This window comes from Venturia canescens, chromosome 5 (genome assembly GCF_019457755.1).
Source record: "Venturia canescens isolate UGA chromosome 5, ASM1945775v1, whole genome shotgun sequence".
NCBI classification, from domain to species: domain Eukaryota; kingdom Metazoa; phylum Arthropoda; class Insecta; order Hymenoptera; family Ichneumonidae; genus Venturia; species Venturia canescens.
In genome coordinates, this window is record NC_057425.1 from 6,401,111 (window position 1) to 6,416,749 (window position 15,639).

The 15,639-nt window shown below is 39.2% G+C and overlaps 1 protein-coding gene and 1 non-coding gene across 3 annotated transcripts in view; both read left to right on the plus strand.

Annotated features, from left to right (window-relative positions):
- Window positions 1-15,639, plus strand: part of mib1 (mind bomb 1) — a 391,854-nt gene that overhangs the window by 121,108 nt on the left and 255,107 nt on the right. The gene's annotated exons all lie outside the window — the stretch shown is intronic.
- On the plus strand, window positions 9,106-9,178 carry TRNAF-GAA (transfer RNA phenylalanine (anticodon GAA)). Its single transcript has one exon. It is a non-coding gene; the product is annotated as a tRNA-Phe (tRNA).

Genomic DNA, 15,639 nt, shown 5'->3' on the forward strand with positions numbered 1-15,639 from the left:
TTTAATTTTTATAAAAACTGTTTTATTAAACTTATAAAAAACACTTCGTGGTTGGCATATTTCCTAATACATTATTGAGGCTGTCCAATTTTATTCATTTGTTGTACATAGTGAATTAGTCTCCATAAGGAAATTTTCAGCAAGGTGTCGTTATTCAACAATATGCTACAAATGTCTATTTATATATTGAAACATATACCTACACGTGTATATCACTGTAGCGGAGCTGATAGGATGCTCGATCTTTGTGAAGAAAGTGCTTTGTTTTGTCGATAAAGATTTTCCTTAGATCGAAATTGATTTTCTTCGCCTTCCTTTCTCGCTTTTTCGGCATCGCACACATATGTTACCTTTGAATAGCGTTGCTATCGTTTCTACCGTATTATTTCGACGAGATGCTGTTCTCATAAATCTTATTGGACTGCAATCGCTCGCTACGACGTTATTGAAAACGAGAATTCTCATCGACTCGATTTTTCATTTCTCTCTTTTCATCCTTCCTGTGTCTCGTTGATTAAACAACATTGTTAATTCAGAATTCAAAAAGGTTATATATATGTAGGCAATGATATAAAGAGAAGCGAGAAAGGAATCGATTGATGCAGTGTTCCAACTTACCCATTTGCTATCTCACTTCATCGGCAAACTCATCGTTTGGTCAGTGTTGAATTGAATTAAGGGCTAAGGGATAACAAAGGCGTCCGCGCTCATACCCCGAGAGATATTTATATATGTGTAGAGCATGGTGTGCGGTGAAAATCTACTGCTTCCTAGTCTCCTATGCCATTCCATTCGCTTGATACACAATTCGGATTTTCACAATAGATATTAGATAGCCAGAGCTCTTTCGCGTTCTTTCTTCAACGAATCCGCAAGAGTGTCTCGTCGGTAGATTTATCGTGGTCTATTCCCTTGGCCCTGCTCTAACAGAGTGTCTGCTTCGCCATATACTTGCGTTTTTCTCGATATCTGTCTAATCTGTACTGTACTCAACCTCTATTTCTCGATTTCTCTTATTCCTCGATGTTTTCCCCTCTTACCACTGGATTTTTCCGCTCAGCCCACGGTCAATCCCTTCCCTTTTGAAAATCTTCCACAAAAATTCGTCTCTCCCCTTCTCCGCATCTTGTTCTTTCTTTTCCTTCGCTTTTGGACTCCTCGATTCTGCAAATCCAAGAGCTTTCCTCCCCACGGTCAAGAACTCGCTGTAAAAGAAGAGACATCAATAGAATTGACAACTTGCAGCTTTTCTTAAGGTCCCTTTTTTCACCCTTCCCACTTATACGGACTTTAGTCGTGCTTTCTTAGCAACCCTTAAGGGCCAAATACTGACACAGAAAACGACAGAGAGAGGGGAGGGAGCGATAAATCGGAGCTAAACATGAAAGTGACTCAATTCTTGTCTGCTGCTTTGTACCATACTCGTCTTGATTTATTTCTAAAGTTCATCTCGTACGGATGAACACAGTCAAATCTGACGCAACGGTATCAAATTAGAATCTATTTGATATGAAATAGAGATAGGGCGAGAGGGAGAGAAAAAGAAATTAGGATTCTTTCCCGGGAGCTTTATTGTTTTTTTGTTCGATATCTGTACAAGTAACAGAGCTTTAAAAAAAAGTCATGAATGGAGAGATTGACTTGTTGACAATATTAACAAGTAATCATTGGTTCGATAACACAGATTCGCAGGGAAATAAAATATTTGCATGAACCAAGATCTGTAAGCACTTCTACGTAACCCATTTCGTAGTGCGTTTGATAAAATCTAACACACACACACACACATGGGTAGACTCAAGCCCATTCGAGCGTGTGTCATGCTGCACTATTCTAATACGAGCTACATTTTCATTTATTACATGCCACCAGTATTTTAATTGCTTATTAATTTAATGACGATGAGAATACGACGGAATAGACAGTCATAAGTGATATTTTGTTCATGGTATTTCATCCAAAACATCATAAAGTAATATGCATGTGGCGTTTTTGTGTGGGGGCTGGAATTTAATTGGCGTTTGTTGTTCTTGGAAAAAACATTAATAAAATAACTGAATACTTTTCCAGTGGATAACGCGCCCATTTTAAGCCTTGGTTTTATTACGCAGACGAATCTAGAAGGCGTGAACTCATGGTTTACAATTCAACACTGAAATTAATGAGACACTCGTGGCACCATACCTGCAGAGAGCACTCGTTCTCTCGTGTTTGTGTCCACGAGTCTGCGTTCGAATGTTTATGTGCAAAACTACTGATAGTAAAAAGCACAGTGATATGGATGCACATTATTTTTGCATCTTTCATTCCTATGTCAACAGGTGACTTGGCCAACTTTTCGAGTGGCTCCCACTTTTCTTGTACTCTTTTTTCCAACGCCTACCCCTCCAAATTCTTTTTTCACCAACATTGACGCTTTCAGCCTGCGTCTACGACCGCGAGAACCTTTTTGCGCCCTTAAAACTCTCCTGTTTTCCTCCCTCTCTCAAAGCGTTTCACCCTTAGCGGCTCGTCGTCTTTGACTTTCTCCATACTAGTATTTCTCTCTTCTCTTTTTCTCTCTCTCTCTCTCTCTCTCTCTCTCTCTCTCTCTCTCTCTCTCTCTCTCTCTCTTCCACTCTCATCTACCTGGCATAATATTCTTTACATTTTTTTAGCTCTCGTTTCCGCAATTAACATTTCACATAGCGTCGTCACGTCCAGAGACTCATAATTACTCGTACACGTTCATCTCCAAAATTAAGATGACCGTGGGTGTGACGCAATTTCGAAAGTGGAAAGAATAATTGGGCACCTACCAAAAAGTGCCCTTAGAATATGACGTGGATAACAATAAAATTGGTAAAATACTAATTGTTTTTTTCGTTCATTTGGTTGAACTCCAACGTTGCGCGTGAACTTTAACGTGATCCTATAATTATCGCTGTAATAACAAAGAACCGGATGAAAGCTCTCTCAAAAACTTGAAGTCATATACTGTTGAAAAATCAGGCACAAACCCCAAGAAAAATTCGAATCTACAATCTATTTTGAAAAAACTAAAAGGTTATTCAATTTTGTATTTGAATAACTAAAATCTACTTATAGCATTGGCAGCTTTGTAATAAAAAAAATTGTCTGCGCTTTCGAAATGATCGTACATACTTTATCCGTGATCCAAGTATCTGTCCGAGCTAAAAACTACGAATATACCATTCAAAATGATTAAAAAATGCACACAAAAAGCACCAACTAAAAATAGAACCGGAAGAAATGTCGACGTCATGTCGGAGTTGTGTAACACGCTGCGTTGGAAGCTTTGTGCGTGGCGAATTTTCCCTGCACGTCATCGTGTCCACCTGGAATTACTGAACGAGGACATTTATCATATTTACAAAAGGGAGTTTGACGGAAAAACCTCATTCTCGAGTAGCTCATCCCGTGCACCGCTACAACCTTACGTCTTGATGGACGATATCAGCATCCCATCTCACATTCCTTTGTCACTTTACACGCGAAAAAATACATATCACCGTTACCTACGCAAAAAAAATGTACAATGACTTTTTCTCTCACGCTACACGCTAAAAACGATTTTCCATGTCGGTGCTTTTCCCTTTCTCTCCACGCGTTTGACCACTCTTGTCTCGAGTAGTCTCAAATTTCCACAAAATTCATCGAAGCTCTGCCAGCTCAGTTGAGATAGCGCACCTTCGTCAAGTTTTGGGAATTCTCGTTGTCGTTGATTCACTCATAGTACCGCTTATAAACCCTTCAATTCGTCATTGTTTCCTTTCCATTGCCACCTATTTCCAGTGCTCCATTCCTTTGATCTTTCTCATTTCCTTGGTCACCATTTCAAGTTGATATTCCCGAGTGGAAGCTTCCGGTACACTAACTGTAGATGTATCTTACTCTCTTATGGGAAACTCCTTTCCGCGCTTCTTAATTACTCGTACGCCACATGCCACGGAAATATTGTTGGGGTACGTTGGACCTCTCAACAAATTTACAAAAAAATATATACTCACAAACACAGATACACATATACATTATTCATTGCAACAACAAGAACAGCAGCGTTCATTGTCTCGGGGCGAGAACGTCGTTTCCGATGCCTCATTCCGATCTTCCTCTTCATACGGTGCTCCTCTCATCTTATCATGAATGTGTGTTTACGTGTATTCCACCGAAGCAGTTCCGGCTGCGTTTAATCAACTGAGGATCCCATCCCCCAAATGTGCGGCTTTTGAACCTCTCTACTCGCTACGCTTTCAAAGGGTGGGCGCAACGTAAGGATAAGGATGAAACTATTCACTGTATAATAATATAATGCACAACACGTGTCAGTTATATCATTCTCCTCGTGTTTTCTTCACCGACTGTCCCACTACGAATACGCTCTCTGACTCTCTCAAGATGCCGCCGTTTTAACTGTATCGTAAAATGATCGTTTCGCCTGTTATACGCCGCCACCGCATTTTCCACCCTCGACCGAGATGGATTAATCTTTCAGCATGTGTACAGGCGAACATCCACACATCTCGATTGCTACACGAGCCAAAACTATATAAAGGAACCGTACAGTAATTCCAGAAAATACCTCTGCGTAGCTTGCTCCTATTGTCTAACAATCGATGCACTCGCTTTTTTCACTCACTGAATTTTCTGACGCATATATTTGGGCGTTCAAACAGAGCACTGTAATTACGTACGTGAATGAGAAATCCACGAATTAATTACGCGAGCGAAAACAGCCGTTTGTCGTCGGCACCATTGTTCAAAATACGTATTTGCTCGAATTCCTTTACAATACTGATGCTTGTCACAGTTAGTCTGCTTTGCGATATTGCGCATGGGAAGCTACCACAGTATTACTATGACTCTGCTCGTTGGATGTCTATTTTTTCAGAGGTTGTACTATTTAGCGAACGAAATGAAAAATTAGTTAGTTTCATAAATGGGAGAAACGGTTTTACAAATTTATATCTTTGGTAATGTCATCAATTCGTTCATCAAACCTCTCTGCTCCACATCTCTCACCTCCCACTCATGCATATACTTGATGAGTTATGATTTCAGTCGTACTGTTATATATACAATATTTCTCTACGAACTGTAAAATCAATAATTCTATGATATTCGGCTTTTTTCTTCAATAAAATACGAAATCTCCATCCAGGCTCTAGCTATTATTATAATAAATAAGTGGTATAAATCAGGTATGCATCGGATTGATAGTTTTTTAGTAATCGTGTCCACCGCAAAGGTACTTTAAAATAAACGTGATTCTGAGATAATCGCGTTTAACAATTCAAGTATTAGACGACCGCACGCACCGTGTGACCAGTTGAAATGCCCATAGATACGAATCTAATGCTCTGATCTTTATGAAATTTGGTGAGAATATTTTTCCGACATCGTACATGTAGAATATGTAATAAAAAAAAAATTCGATTTTTCGGCCCACGACAAGTGTCCCTGTGAAGCTCTTAAAGAAAAGTTGAGGCTCCAGCATTGACAGCGAATTTCAACGCAGCATGTTGATTTCAAAAGAGGAATTTTTTAGTTTGTTTTTTCGTTTGATTTCGGTGGTACTTTTATCGCGATCTCAAAACAAATGTACATTATTGGACTCTTTGTCTTGTACATTTTCCCTGGTTTTCTGATGGACGCGGCATGGCCATTTGCATTTTTAATTATTGGTCGTTCGAGACCCCGGGAACAATGGTGTCTGCTCAAAGTCAGGCCAATCTGCTTCCCACTTTTTGCTTCGACGTCCGGATTAGATATTTTTGTTGTTATTTTCGACTCTTATTCGAGAAAAAAAACAGTATTTGTCCTTTCAGTTCATTATTTCTTATGGGAAAGTACACGATGTACGTGGATTTCTTGACACGGTAAGGCTATTTTCACGTCACTTTTCAGGATGAGCATATCTAATCAGCGAGATCTCAAATCTCGATGCGAGTCTTATTCGATTTTTTTCAATCGATATATGTTTGGTGAATTTGAACTCCAGCTCATATTTAAGATACGATATTCGCATTTAACCAGTATGCAATGAATCGTTCAATTTTTAGTTTTTCGTATATTTTTAGTAGAAAAATTAATGGAAAATGAACAGACCTCAAATACCGAATCCGGGGATTGCGGGCGGACTTCGCAGCTATCGGATCCGCATCCCTGTGCTGGCTCGATGACACGATCATGCGAACTGGCATGGTCGCCACACCGAGTGATGTCCCTGAATATTAAGATGAATTTTTGGGTATTGTGCATTAAGGCCCTCGGATTGCGGGCGAGCTTCGCAGCTTCCGGACCCGAATCCCTGTGCTGAGTTGATGATAGCACAATTTTGGGAAGTAGGAAAAGGGAAATTCAAGGTGAGTCCTAGGAAGGACTGTGAAGGAACCTGTGGGATTCGCAGTCCGAAAGATTTTGCGCTGGTCGGAACGTCCCCCAGCGGTCTTAGAATGCTCGCTTGGAGAAGTCAAAAGTAACGATGAGGCGAAGTCGATACGACGGACGTTAGAAAGTAGATTTATTTAACAGAAGATGAGTTGGACAGCGGTTGGTTTCCGGAGGCACCTGCTCGATGCTCGCTCCGTCAAAAAATGACATTCCAGCTGTGCGAGAGGCCTCTACTTATACCCGGCCGTGAAACTGCAGTGAAACCTGATTGGTCGGTGGTCGCGTGGTGGGAAGCGCGAAACGGAGGTGATGCCTAAGTAGTGGGGCGTGTAGTGGGGGTACGAAGTGAAGGGGAAGCTCAATTGGCGCGCTCATGCTAACGCGTTAATGTTTTCTTAATACTACGTATTTTTTATGATTCGACTTATTAGTTTTGGGGGTTTCTCAGGTTTAGTTTTTGTATTTTATGAGAGAAAGACAGAAAATTAAATATTAGCGGCTAAAAGAGCACGCTGATAAAACATGCGTGTAACAAATTTATAAAATGAAAATTAAAATCATTTTCTTCAGTGCAATTGCAAAGAAACTTTTACCCAGCAGTTCTTGATATTTATCTATTTTGGTAAATTTTTACTCGTAGTTGATTTTTGAGCTTCTGAATCAGTTGATGAAATGTATAACAGATGTTAAATAGGTTCCTCTAATTGAAATAGGAGGATATCGTCCATATTTCCATTGAAATGAATAAAACATGATAGGATTCAAATTAAATCTGTTAATAAAATACTAGTCAGGAGATGGAATTAAGAAGATTGCATATCGTGGTAATTCTGTGGAGAAATGGGAGGGAATTTCTTGAGAATTAACTTCAATTCCATTTGAAGTGGAATAATAATTAGGTAGAGCTAAAGTTCGCATAACTTCGAATGTCAATCACAGCGCAATGCGTGACTAATCGATCGAGAAAAAAATGTTTATAGAGCTAGAGACCCCATTAGAAGGGTGCGATAACTTTGTTACCTCTTTCCTTGGTGCTGTCCCTATAGTCCGTCGCCATGGAACCTCTCCATTTTTTCATTCCGTTTAGCTCAGATGGAGTGAATAAGAACGTTGAGGAAGAGAAGAAGAGAGTGAGTAGTGATGGTCCACAAGTGGGATCACACAGGTGGTGGTCACAGAGGGATGGCGTGGCATCACTCAGCAGATCGTTGGCCTCCTTCATCTCTCCCCATTCCACTTCGCTTTTCTTTGACCCCTTGCTCGTTTTGACGGGAGCTGAAAGTAATGACTTCGTTCTCACGATATTATATCCACAAATTTTTATTCCTGTTAATAATTTTTTGATTCGAGTATATATTTGTAAAATGCACTTGTGCTTTTTTCACTGCCATAAATCGTTAAAGTTGGTAAGGAAGAAGAATTTTGGAAAGAAAAAGTAAATGAACACGGAAGACTGAAGATTGAGTTTTGTCAACATGAATTTTTTTCAATATTGGTTCTTTCTAGCAGCTCGTATTTGAATACAGAAAACCCGGAAATGTTTATCGTCTTTTTTGAAATATTCTTTCGTCATTGGCGTCGAAATTTTTAATGCTACGGTCATAGAGGCCGTGGAATCTCACACCCGCATTCAGCACACCACCAGCTCAGTCAGACTCTTGTTAACCCCAGCTGCTGTTACTGGGGATATTGAAGTATTGATTTTGTTCCTGTTCTCGCTTTGCCAGAAAGTTTATGTGCCCCTATAACGGATTCCATGCCTCACATTTTTTTCTTTCACTCTCCCCTCCTTCACTCTCTTTCTCTTCCTCGCTTTCCATTTTCCTCATTCTTTTTCGTTTTCTACTGTTCTTTTTTTTCAGTTCTCCTCTACTAACAGACACGTATATAGATTGGCTCTATCACTCGATACCCTTTTTCCCTCTTTCCCTATATTTTCCACTCTCCACTGTCAGGACTATATAACCATCCCTGTCTTGCTTCATTCTCTCAGTTTTTCATCCTCTCTACATACCTATATTACCTTTCTCGCTCTCGCTATTCCTACGAAAGTATTTGCATTTCACTCCGTTGATTAAAATCTATAATTATAGTTAAGGGCATTGGAGGAGCGAACTAAAAGCAAATCTAGAGTTTCGTTTCTCGACTTTTTTGTCTATGTTCCGATTTTTTCTTTTTTATTTATATAGAGTATAAATTAGTTCTAGGTTCAAACAATATGACATGATTCCGCAGAAAGTAATTAAAAAGTGAAGACAACAATGCCAAAATACTGATTATCAATCGTTTGAACAATTTGATGATTAAAGTTTATTTCTGAAAATATAATACCGAACGTATACACAAGAATGCAAAGGTTCAAAAACACAATCATACTGTGGAAGCATCTAAACAAGTAAACTTCATTTATGATTGTGAATACAGTTCAATTACCATGAAATCTTGGAGCGCACACTCTTTTATGAATATACTTGTCTCGAATAACAAGCGCGAATTTGCATAATCTTTTCCACGTCGTGTAATGAATGTTTTATACGACTCACTGAATGTTTCAGCTGATGAAAACACTATATCTGTGCGCAGATATCACGCTTGAATTCTTATCGAAATGGCATGACTTGGAAGGTCGACATTTGAATTTGAACTCGGACAGCATAACACATTCGTCGGTATCGATGAACTTAACGTGTACTCGACACCACACGATCATCAGCCGAAATAGCTCAGTTGGGAGAGCGTTAGACTGAAGATCTAAATGTCCCCGGTTCAATCCCGGGTTTCGGCAATTTTGCTCAAACTTTTTCCTGCATTTTTCGGATTGTTTCATGCAGATTGAATAATTGTATATTGAGTTGATGAGTATTTGTTTTCTAATATAATTCGTTGTATGAATTACGTCTCAAATTAGACAGATTTGTTCGGGGTATTCAAAATTTTTGAATACATCGATATTATTCTTGTACATTTCTTCGATGTATTGGAAAAGGGAAAAATTTAAGAAAAGCTCTCAACTCTAATTTGTCGATAAAACATAGAACCGTTTGGTTAGAGCACTATTATACCTGCACGATCTCTGAACCCGTGAAATAAAACTTGTTCATTTTGTTCCCAAATAGACGCTTCCATTTAGTGTAGAACTTTGAAGCATTTGATGCTGAAGATAAAGGACGCAAAAGATAACGGGCGTTGCGTAAAAAGAGTAAATGGATCGGGAACTGGTTAGAATCGAATTAAAATAATATAAATCATAAAAATGATAAAATTGTCGGTGTAAATGGTGACCAATAGTACAGACGGGGAATATGAAAGAGTCGCGAATGGCGGTACAAAAATTTCTGTCAAGGCTCTGGCTGTAATATTATGTTGAGTGTAGACACAGACAGTAGACCGAATGAATGAGCATCAATGCCGATTATCAGGAAGAAAATTCTACTTGAAGAAATTGAGAGAAAATGTCGATCGATCATTTTTATGTGGTGATCAAAAAGTGTCGATAAAATTTGTGGCATGCAGAGAAAAAAAGCGATAAAGTGGAATAAAGTGTTTAGCAATAAAATAAAAAAAAATATTTAAAAAATATAAAACGACAATAATAATTGAAAGAAAGTATTGGAATGAGTTGTCTTTCGAGTTTCTTCGATTTTCAAATCTTCCGAATAGCCATTTCGATTTAATCAAATGGAAAAATGTCAAGGACCCAAAACTCATTGCTTCCGATTGCTCTGTCGTCCAGTTAATGGATGTTTAATTTTTTGACAGTCTTAAGCATAAAAATGTTACACGAGTCGTCTGGACTTTTGCTCGTTTAATAGAAGACAAGCTTGTCTTGTACCAATTCTGGAAATATATTGAAATATACGAGGGTTGTGTCTTCGTCACCTTTTCTCTCGTACTCATCCGTACTTCTCTCTTTCAGCCCTCGGAAGATTTTCTCTTGAATTCATACGGATTGTATTAATACGAATGGGAAAGTTGGCGCAGAGATCTTCTGTCGTAGTGACGTCATTTGATTGTACATATATATGCATACACAGTAATACATGGAGTCTATATATAGACTATAATAGCGGTACTAAAAGAGGTTCGAAAAAGTGTGCAGCGGAGGATAAACGTAGCCTGCCCGAGGAAATTGCATTCCCCGCATCAATCTCTGTCGGGACGCGAATGGTGCGGAGAGTTGCGATGCCTTCCAGTAGGAAAGCTCCCTCGTCTTTGCTTTCCTTTTCCTTGGTGCCAATGTTCATAGCTATGGTTGGTTGCGTTCCCGCTTACGTTCGTTCGTGCTTTGGAATTTTTCAATATACCTATGCCACTCGCGCGTCCTTACGAACGAGATCGAAGTGAGAAAAAGAGAAGAAACGGGAAGGAAGACAAGATTTACAAATAACGCGCAATGCACGCTTCAGTAATTACGAGCGACGACGCAGACCTCTTTTTAAAAACGACAGAGAGAGACGGAGAGAGAAAGAGATGATGATGATGATGACAGTGTTTATTTGCCTTGGAAACCCATTTGACGATTTATTGTAATCGCGCCCGGTTACAATAAATCTGGGCTGAGGATTTTCGCGATACAATAAAACAATAAGTATAACAACTAAAACTAACTTAAAAACGAAGAATAAAATAATAATAAATTGAATCAATTATTATGATGAAGCAAAATTAAGAAGCATTGTAATAGTGCACAAACTTAGAGACGTAACAGTGGCATTACACTATAGCATAGTAGGCATTGGTTATGTGATTGGTTCAATATTGAAGCGTATGCCGAAAGTTTATGGTTGATAAGAGAAATGAATTCTCGAAGGTAGCAGTACGACGCACTGGTACCTGGAAAGTGTTAGGGTGCAATTGACGCGATGGACGATTCGATGACTGCACGTGAGAAAAGTTCGCATAGATAGAAATGATGGTATTTAAGTTGGACAAGCGCAAAATGGTCTCGAGCCGAAAGATGGTTGACACGCCACAATAAATTCGCAGACATAATCACTCTGAGGTTTCTAGCGTCCCTGACATAAGACATAGAGTAATGTCATTGACTGTAATAGTTGGGAGTGCATCGAAGTCAATTTAATTAATAAATGCGCCACTGCCCAATGGTAAGACGCTGGACTTCTTGAGATTCAGGTTGAGTCCATTTCGGGTAGCAAGCTCAGAGACGATGTTAACGTCAGTGGTGATATTAGCTAAGCCTTCTCCTAGATTAAAGGGTTTGCAGCTTAGATAAATTTGTAGATCATTGGCACAAATGAGATGTTGGGAGAATTCAAATTCATTAGAAACATCATTGACAAATAAAGAGAAAAGTAACGGACCAAGGACGCAGCCTTGAGAGACACCGAAAGTTATCGACCACCACTCGGGACGAGAGCCGTCTCCAGAAACTACAGCTTGAGTCCTTCCCGTTGAGTATGAATGAAATCATTAAAGCGCTGACCCTTCGATGCCACTGATAAACAGTTTTTCTAGTAATTGTTTGGGGGAATAGTATCGAAGGCTTTACTGAAATCAAAAAGCACCTGAATTGTCACTTTTCTTTGGTCAATTGCTTGGCATATATCGTCATTTACACGTAGTAATTCTTTTTGTATGCTGTAACCTTTTCGGTAGCCAGATTTACGAGAGTCTATTTATTTGTCGTTATGTATATAAAAGAATTCAGATCGGTGAGCACGTGTCGTTCTAGTATTTTCAAGAATTCGTACAAGTTGGAGATGAGTCGACAGTCAGAAGGAGAGCAACTGGGAAAAGTCCAGATTCAAGGGAACGATTGAAAAGATTGTAAGAGGTTGACGGATTTTGGGGAAAAAGAGGGGGAGGGAGAAAGAGAGAGCTTGAGTAAAGCAACGGATATAAATAATGAACGCTTTCTAGAAAGAAAAATCACGAATCACGATTTCGCTGATGCGTGATATCGAAAATATAATTTGTACTCCCAAGAGTTCCATACGATCTTTCCCTTGTCGTGTGAATTCATCCACGATCAATCAGTCATCGTTTGACTAGACACGCTCATCGTCTGAGATCACTGGGTTAAAGAATTCGTTAGCATTTTCACGAAATTGAAAGCAACATTTCTTTGTACTTATAAATTTCGATAGTCAAGCACCGTTGATCACTGGAAAACCGGATAAAAATTTTCTTACAATAAAACCACTCTCTACTGAAATGTGTAATACGAATCGGTTAAATTCCTGAAGCGTTCCACTAGAATAACAGGTAAAATAATAAAATTGATTAATGAAGTGGTACACAGGCGTACATGAACTACTTTATACAAATCTGTATACATCTATGCACATATGTGTGTAAACAAATACAGATACGTGCAAAGTTGGAATTATGGAGAAGAAGAACGGGGAAGGATGAAAAGAAGAAAAAAAAGGCAAAAGAATCTCGAGTGAGCGGGACAACGAAAGGTGGAAAAGTGAGGAAAAATAAAAAATTCGAATGCATTACGCGAAAAGCGATGAGGAATTAATTGTTGGGAAGGTTGCCTCACGCGAAGCGTGCTCGCAATATACAGGAACGAAAAGTGGGAAATTAAAACAGTATATACATCCGTGAATAGGAAAACGTGCATACGCGCACGATACATCGCCTTTCCATGGACGTTTCCGTGTCCTAATGAACAAAAATATAGGCCAGATAGGCTATCTGGCCTGTATCAGTCCTGAAAGAATTCGTATGCTTTTATTCATTAAGAAGGCTCGGTCGCGAACGTTCGCGCGCCAGAAAAAACTAATTTTTGAGTATCTTATAGTTGAATTACCAATATTCACGTATATTGACGATATTGACTGTTAAAATGTCCAGAAACTCTTAATTCCGGGAGACTTGTGGCTATGAGGACGATTTGAGAGTGTCACAAAAATCAGATGTTCAGAACAATGCTGAGGCGCATGCGCATCATTTGCAGCACTGTCAACTCAGGTGATTCGGGGCTTACGAATGCTATGGATCATGGTGCTTTGGAGTTCAACAATTCTCATGGCATCTAGAAATGCTTTTGCAAGTGTCTCATTTAAAGCTGGCCAACTCAACAGTGCTGGTTCCTTCCCGATATGTTATTTTTATTCGCAAATCTTAAGAGGATGGATCAGTTGGTATATCGCAACCGTGAGTGCGAGAGAGATACTTGCAAATTTCGAAATCGAAATTCTTTGACACAGTTTGAACGATTAAAAAAAGGCTCTGTCAGTCGATTTTTGCCATCGTTCTGCGTAGGCTGACAGAGCCTTTTTTAATCGATCAAACTGTATCAAAGAATTTCGATTTCGAAAATATCAAGTGAGGTTAGTCGACTGATCCATACTCTTAAATAGCAGACAGACTTCGTTCTGTTTGCCAACAAGATATCCAAGTAAACTTAGAATATGCCATACCCGTATTTACGTATATACCTGTAGATTTGGATGCATACGATAGGCCGCGTACACAAGTGCCCGCATTTTGTGTGAGTATGTATTGAGCGATAGAAAGTGTACAAACTCATCGTCGGCTGGAACGAAAGTGCGCTATGGAGTGGATTTTCACAATATGCCTTGTGGATTTTGTGCGCGTGTGTGTGACACGTAACCTAAACCGGTGGATATAAGTATTCATCGATGTATATGTTTACCTACGTATAAATCAAAGTGAGAAGCATGAATCTGTAAAATACAGGCGCAACAAAGATCGAGATGCATTAGCTGAAAAGGAAGAAAGCGAAATTAGAGGAGGAAAAAATATAAGGGCGAAAGACTGAGTTCAATATCGGCACATATACTACTTTGTTCTTGTCGTAAGGTGTCGCTACGTTTATTGAACAGCACTCGAAAGCCAAGGTCTGAGAGGGAAGAAATACTGCTTTTCTTCTTTTCTACTGACACGAATATAGAAAACATGGGAAAAAAGAGCGCAAAGGGGGAAAAGAGACGAAGACAGATAAGGCCGAGAGTACTGTAGAAATCTTCGAATGCTGAAATGAATGAGGGAAAAGAAAATTGTTTGGGGGTCCATAGTCTTTCCAATCTGTACATCCACGTTTATTTATAGATATACAGGAAGGAGGAGCAGACCGGGAGTTATTGCCTGTGTTTCTTCTTAACGCCATCCAATATCAAAGTTAATATTGCCGCCAACTACTTCTTGAGCCTGCTCCGTATGATTCGCGTGGTCAACATGCCCCTTTTTCCATCTGGCTTACAGGGATGTTTTCTCTGTTGTTTTTGCCATTTTTCTGTCTCTCCATTGGCATGGTATATCGTCGTCTAGATTACATTTCATCTCGTCATCTTGTCCATTTTCCTTATTTACCTGATCACAATTTTAACTCGTTTAATCACTCGCGTACACGCCGCATCTCCGTCAAATCCCGGGAAATACACGGGGGGTCTAATGGCCTCGTTCATTATCTTCAATATTGTCACTCTTTTATTTGCGACTCGAATGACAGGAATAAAGATAACTGTTTTATTTTTATTTATTTTTTCAATTCAATTCATGATTGTTTGATAACGCTCTCGACAAATTATGCTTTGAGCTTAAGCATCGTCGACCACAAAAACAGAGATGTAAACAGTCTCGATGTATGTGAGCTCAAAATACACCCAATTTCACTAATAACCGACAAACATTGAATGAAAAGCGTACTCACTGTACGGTATCCTCAAATTCCACAAACGGAATCTTGTAGTCTCGAAAAATATTTTTATAATATAAATACGTAAGTATGAGGAACGGTCTCGTAGATCTCGTTCGGTGTACATTTTGATGCTGAAGTCTCTTGCAGCTTCGTAGCTACGTACGTATGTAGTACCCTGAAACCGTCCCAGAAGAGAAAAGCCCGAAAGCTTCTTTTCAAAAGCTCTGCCTGCTGATTTTGCGAAAAGGTATCAGGATGCTTTCGTACGTGGAAGGTTACTCTACTCTATACTCTCCTCGGTGCAATTTTATATACATGAGTACATATATATATGGGCCTTTGAAACTAGGAACTTCCTGTTATATGATGTGCCACGTATACATATCAAGAAAAGTCTTTTCTCGTTTTTTTCTTTACCACGTACACGTATGTAAATTTTGCAATGTAAAATCAATACATAGATATTATGATCGTTTTATATCTATATACAAAATATATACGTTACTTAGATACAGAATGCGTCTCAAAGTTGCACGCTCGTAGACCGTGAAGCCTCGCACATTTCTCCAAAGTCGAGCCGGATGAGGGTTAGTTTCTTTTGGCCAAGCCGGAAC